The sequence below is a fragment of the Neopsephotus bourkii genome, unplaced genomic scaffold, assembly GCF_033783945.1.
Source record: "Neopsephotus bourkii isolate Nb327-2 ecotype Australia unplaced genomic scaffold, CSIRO-AGI_Nbou_v1 NB_1547, whole genome shotgun sequence".
In the NCBI taxonomy this organism is placed as follows: domain Eukaryota; kingdom Metazoa; phylum Chordata; class Aves; order Psittaciformes; family Psittacidae; genus Neopsephotus; species Neopsephotus bourkii.
Genome location: NW_026902023.1, coordinates 136,538 through 151,115, shown reverse-complemented (window position 1 = coordinate 151,115; position 14,578 = coordinate 136,538). Strand labels below are relative to the sequence as shown.

At 37.2% G+C, this 14,578-nt stretch overlaps 1 long non-coding RNA gene across 1 annotated transcript; it reads left to right on the top strand.

The window, feature by feature from the left end:
* Window positions 1-1,000: 1,000 nt before the first annotated feature.
* LOC133221769 (uncharacterized) lies at window positions 1,001-13,172 on the top strand. Its single transcript, XR_009728066.1, has 4 exons — window positions 1,001-1,214; window positions 2,152-2,213; window positions 9,157-9,248; window positions 12,569-13,172. It is a non-coding gene; the product is annotated as an uncharacterized LOC133221769 (long non-coding RNA).
* The last annotated feature ends 1,406 nt before the right edge of the window (window positions 13,173-14,578 follow it).

Here is a 14,578-nt window from a genome sequence, read left to right as displayed (position 1 = left end):
ATGGCCTGAAGAAGACATCAAAAGCAAGCTCAGGTTCCCGATATTGAGCTCTGGAGGACAGGTTCTTCTGACCAGTACAGTAAGCTATCTACAGAGCGTGCTTGACACACAAACTGGACAAAGTTCCTCACAAAATGAAAATGCAGCTGCTTCGTTTTTGCAATGAAGCTTGCAGTGCTACCTGCTGAGGGACAATTTTTGCAGAGAATCATAATGGTTAGGCAGTAACATATTCCAGTAGTTAAAAGTCCAAGAAGATCAAACACCTCTCTCGATCTCTCTTCTCACCTTAGAGCTGTGAACTTTACTTAGGCTTATGGACATTTTTCACCCTTGGTTTCCACAGGAGTACAGAGACATTTATGACCCTGCTACTGTAGTTGTGCCAAAATGAAACAAAAAATGAAAAAAATGATTGGGTTGAGAAGGAGGGGCAATAGTCCAGTAATTGCAATGGCTGTGTAGTAGGGTGATTAGAGCAGTCAACTGGAGCTGGAGAGTTCTGAGTATGGTTTCTTCCTCCAGGATTATTTATCCACTTCTTTTTAGCCAGTATATGTAATTGGAAAAGTTTAAATAGATTGAGGAGCAAAACCATATGTTGAATCTGTTAGTATCATCAGATAATTTTACTTGTACTGCAAGTTACTGTACCTCATTCTTATTATCCCATTATTATTGTAACACATTTCAGAATAATTGCTTTGAAGATCATTATTTTTAACATAGAGTAACTACTATTTCATTAGCAATTTGTTACTTATTTTTTATGGACTAACAAAGACTTATGTAACCACAGATAAAAGTGAAAGGGAAAAAGATAAAAAAGATGAACATACCATTTCATAAAGCAGTAAAATATATTGACTTCTAATTTCAGGTTTTTAATATATACAGTTTTATCTAAATGAAACAGATTAGATCTGACTTCATAATGCACCACAGATACCTGGCTTGTCAGCCAGGCATTGCTAATGACTGATGTCTTTCACTTGTTCTCTTCCCTTGGATTACATGTCCAGGAAATGGGTGGCATGTGTTTCCACACACTGCTAGTAGTGTGAGACTAGTTGTGTTCTCATGTTCCAAACCTCTCCCTGTAATTTATTCAATCATGAAACCGCAATGGAACTTTTGGCACTTAATGACCTTCTACCAATCAAAATATATATTGTTTCTTTGATAGGTAATTTGTGATGTTGACCTTTTAGTCGGTAAGTCACTAAATCATTAAAACACTGCAATCTCTAAGCACTTCTGTCAAGATAGCCTGCATATTTTCTTAAACATTATTTTTGTACTAATTATTACAATATCCTTGGAAATAAAATTTTAGGTTTAATATACTTTTTTATTTACAAAGGGCAGTTAGTTCTTTTTATTACTTTTTTTTTTTTTAGGATCAATTATCCCCAAAATTTACCTGCAAACAGTTGATGGACAAATGTTTCTTATACTAAGATGATGCTCCACAGAGTTAGGCAAGTAAGTGTAAGTTAGTAAAATCTATACAAGGATGTGAATATTTAAGGTTCTGTCTGCATGTAAGCTGAGAAAATAGCTTTCTTGATTAATAAGGGTTGTGACTCAGTTATGTTATCAATACCTTGTTAATAAATTATGTGGAGAGGCATGGTAAAACTACAATGGAATATTATTTGCCATGCAATAAATACTAAATAAGTGGCTTCAGTGGGAAGCATAGCTAGGTTTTCTGCTTTTTAGTCATTTAATTAGCTCTGTTACAGAAACAAAAGGACTGCATGAGTGAGCATGTTTCTGCTTGTATCTTCAAACAATCATCTGCCATTTCCCTAGAGTGCAGGTGTTAGGAGATATTTTCAGAAGCAGAGCATGTGTAGGAACAGAAGCAGCAGGGTCAGACCCCTCTGACAATAACATGGTATGTGTGAATAACTCTACAGCACAAGTAACAAATGCAGACAGGAATTGGTGAATTCAGCAGTGTGTTATTAAGGGTATCAATTCTTGGGCTAACACAGCTTCTTTTAACATGTACAGGAAGTTTAAACCTCGTCTACTGTGTTCAGAACTAGATCTGGATCACAATCTAACATCTACCTGCTGTCAGCACTGGCTTATATAAAGAAAATGGACACATTAACTGATCCATGATATTTTTATTTGTAGGTGCATTTTACCAGGAGGATATTTGCAATTTATTTCAGTAATTCAATAGTGGTTAGTTTTAGGTAAGTAAAAATGAAATCTTAAAACATATTACTTGAAATTGTTATTTCTGTCATTGTGAGCTTTTTGCATCACAGAGTTTGGGGAATGTACTTCCTTATGGACTGCTGCACCAGGAATCCTCAGCCAATCTTTGAATCTTTGTGAGAAGCCACTTACTTCTTATTTATTTGAAGATTACTCTAAAATTCCATCAGCACTATATTCTCTTGCATGTTTCTGAGAACCCATGTTTCTGGAAAGCTAATCTTTTACCAGATCACCTTAGAAAACCTCTTTTATCTTCCAATAGTAAAGGATCATCTATTGCACAAGAAAACAAAACACACCCCAAACCCCTCTTTTCTTCCATCATATAGCTTCTGTCAGACATTTAAAATATATGCACATCTCCCTCAAGGCTGTCCCATTCCTTTTTCATTTTTCCATAAAACAAAGGTTTTCCCAACACTTAGCCTGTGCTACAGCCTGATTTTATTTTTTATTTTTATCCACAATATAGGATTTTATGTTGTTAGAGGTCATGAATTACATGTTGAGCTTATGATCACTCAATAAAGGTTATTTTCTTAGTGCTCTTTTAAATCTCAAAATAGCACCTTTGATCATAAAATTCTCTTTGGTCATCTAGAGCAAAATCTTCAGAGGTGTGTTAAATTGTTCACATTGTGTAAAATCCTTACTTTACAGACAATGTCTCTTTTCTGCTCTTTACACAGTATCACAGTATCACAGTATGTTCGAGATTGGAAGGGACCTCAAAAGATCATCTAGTCCAATCCCCCTGCCGGAGCAGGAACACCTAGATAAGGTTACACAGGAACGTGTCCAGGCGGGTTTTGAATGTCTCCAAAGAAGGAGATTCCACAACCTCCCTGGGCAGCCTGTTCCAGTGTTCCGTCACCCTCACTGAGAAGAAGTTTCTTCTCAAGTTTAAGTGGAACCTCTTGTGCTCCAATTTGTACCCATTACCCCTTGTCCTTTCATTGTTTGCCACTGAGAAGAGCCTGGCTCCATCCTCGTGACACTCCCCCTTTATATATTTATATACACTAATAAGGTCACCCCTCAATCTCCTCTTCTCCAAACTATAGAGACCCAGCTCCCTCAGTCTTTCCTCATAAGGGAGATGCTCCACTCCCTTAATCATCTTAGTTGCCCTGCGCTGGACTCTCTCCAGCAGGTCCCTGTCCTTCTTAAACTGAGGGGCCCAGAACTGGACACAATATTCCAGATGAGGTCTCACCAGGGCAGAGTAGAGGGGAAGGAGGACCTCTCTCGACCTACTAACCACCCCCCTTCTAATACAACCCAGGATGCCATTGGCCTTCTTGGCCACAAGGGCACAGTGTCGGCTCATGGTCACCCTGTCGTCCACCAGGACCCCCAGGTCCCTCTCCCCTACACTGCTAACAGGTCGTTCCCCAACCTATACTGGAACCTGGGGTTGTTCCTGCCCAGATGCAGGACTCTACACTTTCCCTTGTTATATTTCATCAAGTTATTCCCCGCCCAGCTCTCCAGCCTGTCCAGGTCCCTCTGGATGGCAGCACAGCCTTCTGGCGTGTCGGCCACCCCTCCCAGCTTAGTGTCATCAGCAAACTTGCTGATAGTACACTCAATTCCCTCATCTAAGTCATTGATGAATATATTAAATAATACTGGTCCCAGTACCGACCCTTGAGGCACTCCACTAGACACAGGCCTCCAACTAGACTCCGCCCCATAGACTACAACTCTCTGGCTTCTCTCCTTCAGCCAGTTCACAGTCCACCTCACTACCCGATCATCCAGACCACACTTCCTCAATTTAGCCGCAAGGATGCTGTGGGAGACCGTGTCAAATGCTTTGCTGAAGTCAAGGTAGACCACATCCACCGCTCTGCCATCATCCATCCACCGTGTTATTTCCTCATAAAAGGCTACAAGATTGGTCAAGCACGACTTCCCCTTGGTGAAGCCATGTTGACTGCTCCTCATAACCCTCTTATCCTTGATATGCCTTAAGATGGCACCAAGGATAAGGTGTTCCATCACTTTCCCAGGAATGGAGGTGAGGCTAACCGGTCTATAGTTACCCGGGTCCTCCTTCTTGCCCTTTTTGAAGACAGGAGTGACATTTGCTTTCCTCCAGTCCTCAGGCACCTCTCCCGTTTCCCAAGACTTGGTAAAGATGATGGAGAGCGGTCTAGCAATGACCTCAGCCAGTTCCCTCAGCACCCGCGGGTGCATCCCATCTGGACCCATGGATTTATGGATATCCAGATTGCTCAACTGGTCTTTAACCCATTCTTCATCGACTAAGGCAGACCGCTCCATTGACCTATCTTCATCCGAGGTCTCAGTGGTACAGGGCTCTTCAGGACTGCCTCCGGCAGAGTAGACAGAGACAAAGAAGGCATTCAGTAACTCTGCCATCTCTGTATCTTCTGTCACCAGGGCACCCGTCCCATTCATCAGCGGGCCTACATTGCCTCTGGTGTTAGTTTTACCTGCCATGTATTTGAAAAAGCTCTTTCTGCTGTCCTTGACCCCTCTTGCCAGCTTTAATTCCAAGGAGGCCTTAGCCATCCTAGCAGCTTTCCTACATCCTCTAGCAGCAGCCTTATATTCTTCCCAAGTGGCCAGCCCTTCCTTCCATGACCTGTAAACTCTCCTCTTCCACTTGAGCATACCCAGCAATTCCCTATTTAGCCACGCAGGTCTCCTGACCCTCTTCCTTGACTTCCTACGTGTCGGGATGCTCTGATCTTGAGCTCGGAAAAAGCAGTCCTTGAACGTCAACCAACTGTCTTGGGCCCCTTTCCCTTCAAGCAGCTTAGCCCACGGGATTTCCCCTAGCAATCTCTTGAAGAGGCCAAAGTTTGCCCTGCTAAAGTCCAGGGTTGCGATTCTACTTGCTATTCTACTGGTCCTACCACACAAGATCCTGAATTCTACCATCTCGTGGTCGCTGCAACCAAGGCAGCCCTCAACCTTCACTCCTTCAACCAGACCCTCCTTGTTAGTGAGGATGAGATCCAGCAGCACACCTCTCCTGGTTGGCTCATCCACCATTTGCATGAGGAAGTTATCATCTATACACTGGAGGAACCTCCTGGACTGCGGATGGGTTGCCGAGTAGTCCTTCCAGCAAACATCAGGGAAGTTAAAAGTTTAGCGGTATTATTACCAGTGAACTCTCCTGTTGATTTATTATTTATTAGCAGAACAGTCACCTTAATTGTTATTATTTCCCCTACTGCAAAACACAGTTCTCTGTGCTTTCTCTTATACCTGATGCGCTATTGAGAATACTGCACAGTGTTTTTATTGAAATCTTTAGTCTCCCATGACTGGCTTTCACTGTCTCACAGTACGTGTTCTTAGATATTATTAAAGTTGATAGTTTAGATTCTCACTTCTTCAAACACAAAGAATAAACATAATTTCAGGCTGAATAACCCTTTTGTGCCCAAATGACACAAAAGAAAGAGCAAAAGTAGCACCGAAAGCACCCTGTGTGTCTTCACAATAGTAATCTGTTTAGAGTCTAACAAAGAATGATTGTGCAAAAGCTAACTGCTTGGAAAAACCAGGAATGACAATGTTGAGAGTCATTCTTAATGAACTAGGCTTTCTAGTTGCTCTTCTGTTTATCAAGCAGAGAGGGCATGAGCACAATATTCTCTTACTAGTAGGTTAGGTTGCCCCACGGTAGTTCAGATCAATCAAACTTCCACTTAGGGGTGATCACAGTGAACATCTGAAAAGGCTGTAGACCTCCACAGATAAGTACACAGTGCCTACAGTTCACATTAAATTGCCAGGGTTTTCTATCAGCCTCCAGTTCCTTTAGACTGGCCTTCAGGCAGTCCTACAAGAGTCTAAGTAAAACATGTTTTTCACCAAAAAAATTAATATCCAACGTATGAATGGAAATTTGCAATCTTGGTATGAAAAGGAGTTGGACAGAATTAATTGCAGAGATTTGATTTCAGGATTTTGGTTGTTTGTTTGTTTGGGGTTTTTTATTTATTTTATTACCAGTTCTGTTAGAGATAACATTCTCTCTAAGGACTTATTTGCCATATTGTATGTCAAATATTGTATCAATATTTGTGTTACAAATATTGATTTATATCACAAATACAAATATTATTAGGTTTTATATTTATTAACCTTTTTCTTTCTAAAAGCTGCAGTAATTTTGAAGGAAATAGCACATATTCAAAGCTAAATGCAATTAACATTCTCTTACTGAAAATTCAGTTATCAGTCTAATTATCAGAGACATAATTAGAAGACCTGGTGCTTTTTCTCCTCCCATATTCCTGGCCTTTTTCAGGCCAAAGAAGTCAAGTTTGCTGTAAAAAGAACATTATATAAACTTAAAGTAAAATGAATCATGCATTGAAACTTTCTGCTGCTCAGGTCAATACTTGGAAGCATGTATATCCTTTTCACTAAATAGTTAAAAGTTGAATTCTGCAGTGATGTTTGTGTCTGTTAGGTTAGTTTTTATGAATGTCTTCCCCATATTATGATTCTTCACCTTCTAACAGTTGCCTTAAATGACATCCTCAGGCAAGTAAGAATCTTCCCTAATGCTTGAAAATCCTAAGCACTGACTGCTTGATGTGAAAGTTAATGATTTATAATCTTTTTTAAACTCACTGCAATAGATGAGTTCAAAGAAATGAAAAGAGTATGTCGGTATCTATCTCAAAGTACTTCAAAGAATAATATATTTCCTGAAAATGTGTAAAGCATGAGGTCTTTTTTTTTTTTTAATAGTGGAAGTTTATAAATTCACATCTTATATTTTAAAATCACCCAGAACCCAGTAGCAAACTCAGGAACAGAAATGGAATCTCATCAAACCCTGTAAAAGTTCAAGATTACTTTGAGAATAAATTAGTTTAAAAGTAAATAGAGGGTGAAGAACTTCTCAGTAACTGTAGAAATATAATTTCCTCTAGTTTTATCTTAGCAGAATGCCCAACCCATAACAGCATTATTTATATTATATTGATGCACAAATAATTAATAATACATGTGTATTTAGAAAGTCTAGCTGGGACTGGAATACTGCTTGCACAATATATTGATGATAAGGGAACTCAGAGGAGACATACTCGTGATGAAATTGGTAGTCTAAGTTACATATTTTAGCAAATTATGCATAATTTTTGTGCATCTAAGCTCCTACCACAATAACAAAATATAAAATTTCAGTTCTCAGCATACAGTTTTACACATGCAGAAAGACTTGCATAGGAAAACTGTACCTACACATGGTAAGGACAACTATGCAGAGGCAATTCTAAAATCAGACACTGCAAAACTAAAACAAACAAACAAAAAAAGTGATTTAAAAATTAAAAAAAAATCAAATTTAAATTACATAAGAAATTTTGCCTCTACTTAAACTTTTTTATAGAACTGAATTATGTATAAATCTTTCTAGTTTAATTTTGCCCTTGGTTTTTATTAATGATCCTTTCCCTTTTTTTACTACTTTGGTTTTGTGCTATGATATTTTAAATTATGTAATTACTTGTTTGATTTAGTTGCCCATGTGTTTTGGTTTGGCTTTGTTTGCTTGTTTGTTTTTTAATTTACTATCCCTCCCTTAAGTAAACTCATTAATTTTTCATTCTTTTCATTTTTCTGAGTTTTTACAATTACTATTCAACAAAGACATCAATCTTGCCCATAAAATGTTTATATAGCAACATTATAATACAAAACCAGAGAATCGGGTTTCCTTATTAGAACTGGGTTCTTAGTAAGGTTTCCTTATTAGGAATTAGGTTCTTAATCTACTAGAAGAAGACTAGACTGCATGAGCCTTCAGATCCTCTTATCTGCTGTGGAGATGGAAACAGGAAGAACAATGTTATGGCCTGAATCAATAAGACTGCAGGAAAAACAGGTAAGCAATGCTGATTTACATTAAGGCTGCAGCTGGATCACTAGCATCTGCATTCTGAACCATCAGTAAAAAAGCAGAGTGGTTATCCACTTCCTTTAAAGAGACCATATTAATTTCTCTTTCCAGCTTGCACCATCATTGGAACACAACCCGCAAATTCCACGCAGTTTTGCAGCAGCTGAAAGGGATCAGTGTAACAAGAACTTTCATTTTACATTTACCTCATTTTCTAGTCTACTTACTAAATTAATTACTCTTATCTGTGCAACTAACTTTTTTACTGAAAGATATATAATAAATAGCCTTCATTTCTCTGCAGACGTTTTATTTCTTCTCTGAATAAATTAGATACTTTTCTCTCTTTTTTCCCTCTTAAGTTTCTGACTGGAGATTTTAAGCCTTCGAAAGGCAACTTTTGTGCCTACAGGTACATTGCAGATGAAAGTAATCTCTCCTACCTCTTTTCTCCATGTCGTCTGACTTTTTTAACTATAGGAATGCATCACATTGCATAGTATATTCTACACTCCATTGAAATGCACTAGCCAAAGCAGATTTTTTTTCTTACACTTTTCTTCTATGATGACCACTTAATATGAACTTATTTTAGAAGGAGGTATCTAGGCCTCTGAGTATTTTTATCCTCTGTAACATACAAGTGGTCCTATAGAGAGAAAAATCCGAATCCCTAGAAAAGCTAGGTTTGTTTGGTTTTTGTGGGGATTTTTTTTTGTTTGTTTGTTCTTTCTCTCTCCTGCCCTCCACATGGATAAAACAGCTCTTGCAAAAAAACATATGAAATGCTGTTATAGAGTATCATTTTTACATGCCTTCATTTTACTGGGGTGATGGATACACCGTGAAATTCATCTTATAAAAGAAAAATTCAGGTAATTTTTTAGGTGCTTGAATTGAGAAGTTTGAAATTGTGGGGGATTTTCATGCAATTTGTACAGGGAAGTGCAAATGCAACTCAAATCCAAATCACTCTCAAGAGAGAAAATAAAAATTTGACTTTCCTTTCTTAGGAGTTCCACTAGTCAGGGTCAGTTTTAATTTACACTGGAGGCTCGACAGCAGCGCTTGAGGCAAAGACTGTCAAAAGGTATGCACTGACTGAGTACACACACAAACTATTCCTGCTTTCTGGATAGTACTGCCTTTTGCAATTTTTCTCAAGGTAGAGAAGTGTTCTTCTTTTGACTGTTTTGATCTTCCCCAGAGGACTTTCTGCAGGACTTTCGTATAGTCAGATTTATGTCAGTATAGGGAAATTATAGAAAGAATATGAAATGTCTTATAGCAAGAGATGCTCCCAAATTAACAGTAAATATTTCTGTTAAGATTAGACATGTCATGAAACCACTAAACCAACACCTTAATAGGAAATTACATGGCCCAAATAGAAATGGTTATGGTTTATAGTTATTATGTATGAGCTATTTTGCAACTGCTAAGGGAAACTTAATGTCTAGTTATGAATCTATACTGAAAAATTCTAAAATGCTGAGTGCATGCTCTCTGCATACTACTCAGACAGAACTTGCACTGACATCACTTGGAAATTGGATATAAATCTAGGTCAAGGAGCTAAAATGCGTATCAGAAATCAGTGAGAAATGATTGTCTAGCTGTTGAATTTGAGAGTTTTAGTGTTCCCATTACAGCGGTATCAAACCATTTCAAGTGCCATCACAGAACAGTCTAATGCTTAAAAATACTGAGACTGGAAGGACTAGCTTCACAAGCCTTGCTTTCAGCTCCTGAGCCAACTGCAGCACCACTCACCTTGCCCACCCCACTCTCTGTGGTGTCCTTCTGCCAGCAAAACTGATGCTGCATCACACGGATATCTACATTAGGAAACTACATATGCACACACACATATATATTGCTTACATATAAGCAATCTGAATATATTCTTTTACAGGGTTTAACCTGTGACCAGGCAGAAATTCTGTTGGTGTAACATCAGAAGTGGGAGAGGTACATAAAAGATTGGTGGAAGATGCCAGGATGAGTTATGGTTTAAAACCTAGATGTGAATCAAGTGGAGAAGAAAAAGAACCCTTATGTATTCCACATAACTGTTTCAGTAATTTTCAGTTACTGAACTATTGGATTTATTGCAGTCTTATACTGCTAGAGCTAAGAAAGTTAGACTGAAATTAATATATTTACAGGAAATTATTCTGTCCTAGAAAATAGACATTTCCCAGCAAAAATCAATCTCATCAATTAGCAAATCTGCTCTTTTTCTGGAAAAGAATGTTTTGCTTGTTTTGAGATTTTCAGTTTTTCATGCTATATAATAAGAATATTCAGATTAAGTAAATATATCTGAAACTATCTTATACAAAAATTACAAGTTTAAATAAGTTGGTACATAGGTGATTTCTTATGGATGACTACAACTGAAACTCAGCTTTACAGACCAACTTAGAAAAAAAACATTTCTCTTGGGATTGAGAAACTTGGGAAGATAAATGCGAAAGCTTTGCAGCAGCACTGATGAATTCACATAACCACATTAGAAAAATGCTGTAACATTAAAATAACTTTAGAAAGCTTCCTAATCCCTTTTCAGTAGAACTAAAATTATATACCAGAGAGATATTGATAAACTCTAATCATAGATCTGACACAAAAGTGAAACTTAACAAAACCAAAGTTTCATCTTCTTCTTGTCATTTTAATAGGTGTAAACAATGTAGATTATGCACATTTCTAAGTTTTTATGAATATAAAAGTGTGAAAATATTTGAGGATAAATTTAAGAATTTCTCTGTATACTTTCAGAATAATTCATTCATTAAAATGTACTTTATTATTTATGAAAAAACACTATAAGGGAAGCTATACGTAATAAAAGCTATATAAGGGAAGCTGTACGTAATAAAAGGCTAGCAACCTTCAGGGTGTCCATTCACCATAAAACTAATTTCACACCTGGTCTATTATGTAATGTGCTATGAAAATATTCTTTGCTTCAAGGTACCTTTATATGAGTTCGAACCATACAAAAGTTGTATAGTTCAATGCTATACAGATTATCCCTGGAATAATTTTAAAACAGTGAAATAATGATTTATATCTGTTGTTTCACAAACTGTAAACTAAGGTAGTTGGCATAAATTAAAAAAAAAAGATCGTAATAGCTATTTTCCCCTTTATATCCAAATATTTATCATAATTCACAATATGCACTGAAAATATATGTACTGTTGATTACTTTTATGGTTTGTATGCTTTTATGGATCTTTCGAAGATTGATGTTACTTAACATATGAATTTTAAACATCCTATTAATAAATTGAATCAAAAGAGTGGAAGAAAACGTCACTTGTTGAAGGTGATTGAAAAAGTCAGATTGTCTGAACTGTTTTTTTCTTTTAAAAATCTGTTTCACCTCAGCTGGAGAAACAAAAAATTCAAATATCTCATGAACAGGAAACTTCAAGACCTAGTGGCTGTTGAGTCTAATAGAAATATTCACTCTGCACCACACCCTAAAATCCAGACCACACCTGTGAATTGGAGTTGCCAAGGACAAACTGTTTTTTGGATCTGCCTTCACAAAGACATGGGATACAAACACCAGCTCCAACAAAATCTGACACCCATCCAAATCAGTAAGAAGCTTTCTGCTGATTTCTTACGGAAACTTGTCGTGGTTTAAACCCAGTCAGACAACTTGTGCACTCACACTGGCCCCCCCCCCCCTTGCCCTCCCCCTACTCTGGAGGGATGGAGAGGAGAATTGAAAAGATTGCAACTCCCACGGATTGAGATAAGAACAGTTTAGTAACTAAGGTATAACACAAATCACTACTTCTGCCACCAATAATAGTAATGATAAAGGAAATAACAAGGAAAGAGAATACAACACCTCAGCATCAGCCGACCAATAACTCCCCCCCCCACCCCCCGCACCCCGACCAAGCACCGACCGATACCTCCTCCAATCCCGCAGTCTCCCTAGCCCTTCCGGGTAACTCCCAGTTACCTCCTGGCATGACGTGCTGTGGTATGGAATACCTCTTTGGTCAGTTTGGGTCAGGAGTCCTGTCTCTGCTTCCTCCCGGCTTCCCTCCTCCCTGGCAGAGCATGAGGCTCACAAAGCCCTTGGCCAAACCAAAACATCGTTATCAGCTCTGTTCCCAGCTGAAAGTCAAAACACAGCACTGCACCAGCTGCCAAGAAAGAGAAAAATGACTGCTACTGCCAAACCCAGGACAAAACCAATAACTTCTTTGACAATGTGAAGTCCAAAAGGGAGTGAACTGATGTGGAAAATGCACAACCAAATGTAGTCTTTCAAGAGTTCTGAATTTTAAATTGTTTTACTACTGTTACTGATGGCTATTTCAATCCATTTCAAGTAATTCTGAAATTGTGATTCATGTTTTCTCTCTTTCAGAGTCTTCTCTTCATGACCAGTTACCTGGTCATGAAGAAAAGTTCAGGATACACAAAAATATCTGTTGTCATAACTTGATGTTCTTAGTAATTCCATTTGCTTAAGAGGGGATACTTTAGCAGAAAGTATAGTTTAGAGTGAAGATATCCATTTATAAGCTAAAAAACATTTTTCCACAGCAAATAACAGTATCTCTTAACACGTGATTCAAAGGAAATAAGAATTTCTTTGCATCAAATTAGCCAATAAAAAAGCAAACGGAGAATATATTTATAATACATTCAAAATCTATAATGGGTCTCTCAAACAGTGTCACTCTTTCTTCTGTCAGCCTAAAATCCTGGTATTTCTCAGTTGCTAGGATACTCCAGCTGAATAATCTTTTTTCTTTCTCAATATTTCAATTGTCCACTATTCAAATGCTTGCATTATGTACAGAAAGGAAATAGTTCAACTGCAAAGTTTTTTCCAACAACAGCTAGTGGATAACAACAGCATACGTGCATAATAAAACATGCTTTTCATTTTTAAGAATTGATTTTTATACATTCATACTATAAAAAAGCTTGTTATGACTGACATGAAATCGTTGGGCCAGCTTTTCCTTAGATATTTGCATACCCTAATATTCTTTGAAATAAAGAACACAACAGACCTTAGCTCTTCTGAGTGTTTCTAATTTAAAGAAAAAAGCTATAACATCAAAAGATGAAATGTGTATCACATTTCATTATCTTGCAACAAAACTCTAAGAACCCTATTCCTTATCATAAATAACTTTTCAAAAGTTCCGGTAATATATATGGGTCTCAAGTTACCCGGAATTGGGAACTGTAGGTGTTTTTAATGATCTGTGATAAGATAAAATGTGCTACATAAGATAAGTCTTCTTTCTCAAATATCCCAAAATTCATTATTTTTCAAAAGACTTAAAAATATACATATCAGAAACTTACTTGGGGGAGAAAAAAAATCCAAACAGAAAACTTGTAACATTTTTAGTCATCACTTATAATTGTAACTAACATGTATATAACAATATACACAGAAGACATACTGAATATAAATGTTTCTGGTGATTAGTATACTGCAGTTCTGGAGTTATATTGTTATCAGTTTTTACAAAGGAAAATTGTTTGGCAGAAATCTTTATTCAGTAAGCTTTCAACAATAGCCATAATTATAGATGCTACCCACATCTGTGTATGTTCTTTCTGAAGGTCATATCAAAATTACAAAGCAGCAGCTAAAAGAAATTCATAATTCTTACATGAAATAAACAAACAAAACAACAACAAAACAAGCAAACAAAATCAACAAACCCCACAAACTGTGAGAGTCACTACATGAATAAAATCCAACAAAGAAATCTCTGCTTTTCTGAGAACTGCAATTTTAAGCAAGGGCAAAGAATAAGCTCTCCTCAGCAAAGTCTATACAAAATGTAAGATAATAATACAATATGCTTGAGATAGATTTTTATCACTGTAATTGGTCCCAAAGTAGAATTTTAGGTGGAATATAAGTATGAGGGATATATTGCAACAGCAGCATTTATCAAAATCGATTCCAAAGTTTTCCTGACACTGTCTTGTGACCTTCAGTGTTGCTTTGTACTATTACTAGCAAGAAGAGGACAAGGAATTCACGAGTAGATGATAAAGATTAGAAAACAAAGCTCAAACGATGCCTTCATCTGTGATTTGCCAGTCATGCCAGGATGCCTCCAAATAAACAAAAGTTTCTGACTTCCTGAACAGAAGGCTTTTTGTGATGTCACCCCAGCTCAATGAAGAGCAATCCCGAGCAGCCTGTACATGTTTGTAGTTTGGCCATCTGAATTCCAGCTGAACTGCTATGAAACTTTAAAAATCACTTATTCAGGTACTGCAAAAAAAAAAAAAAAAAAAAACCCAAAAAAAAAAAAAAAAAGCTATGAAATGTAACCAAGTACAACAACATTTTCACTGGGAAACTTTTGTGAGCACATTAGATACCTAAATTTTTGTATATCGTAAGGCATACAAAAG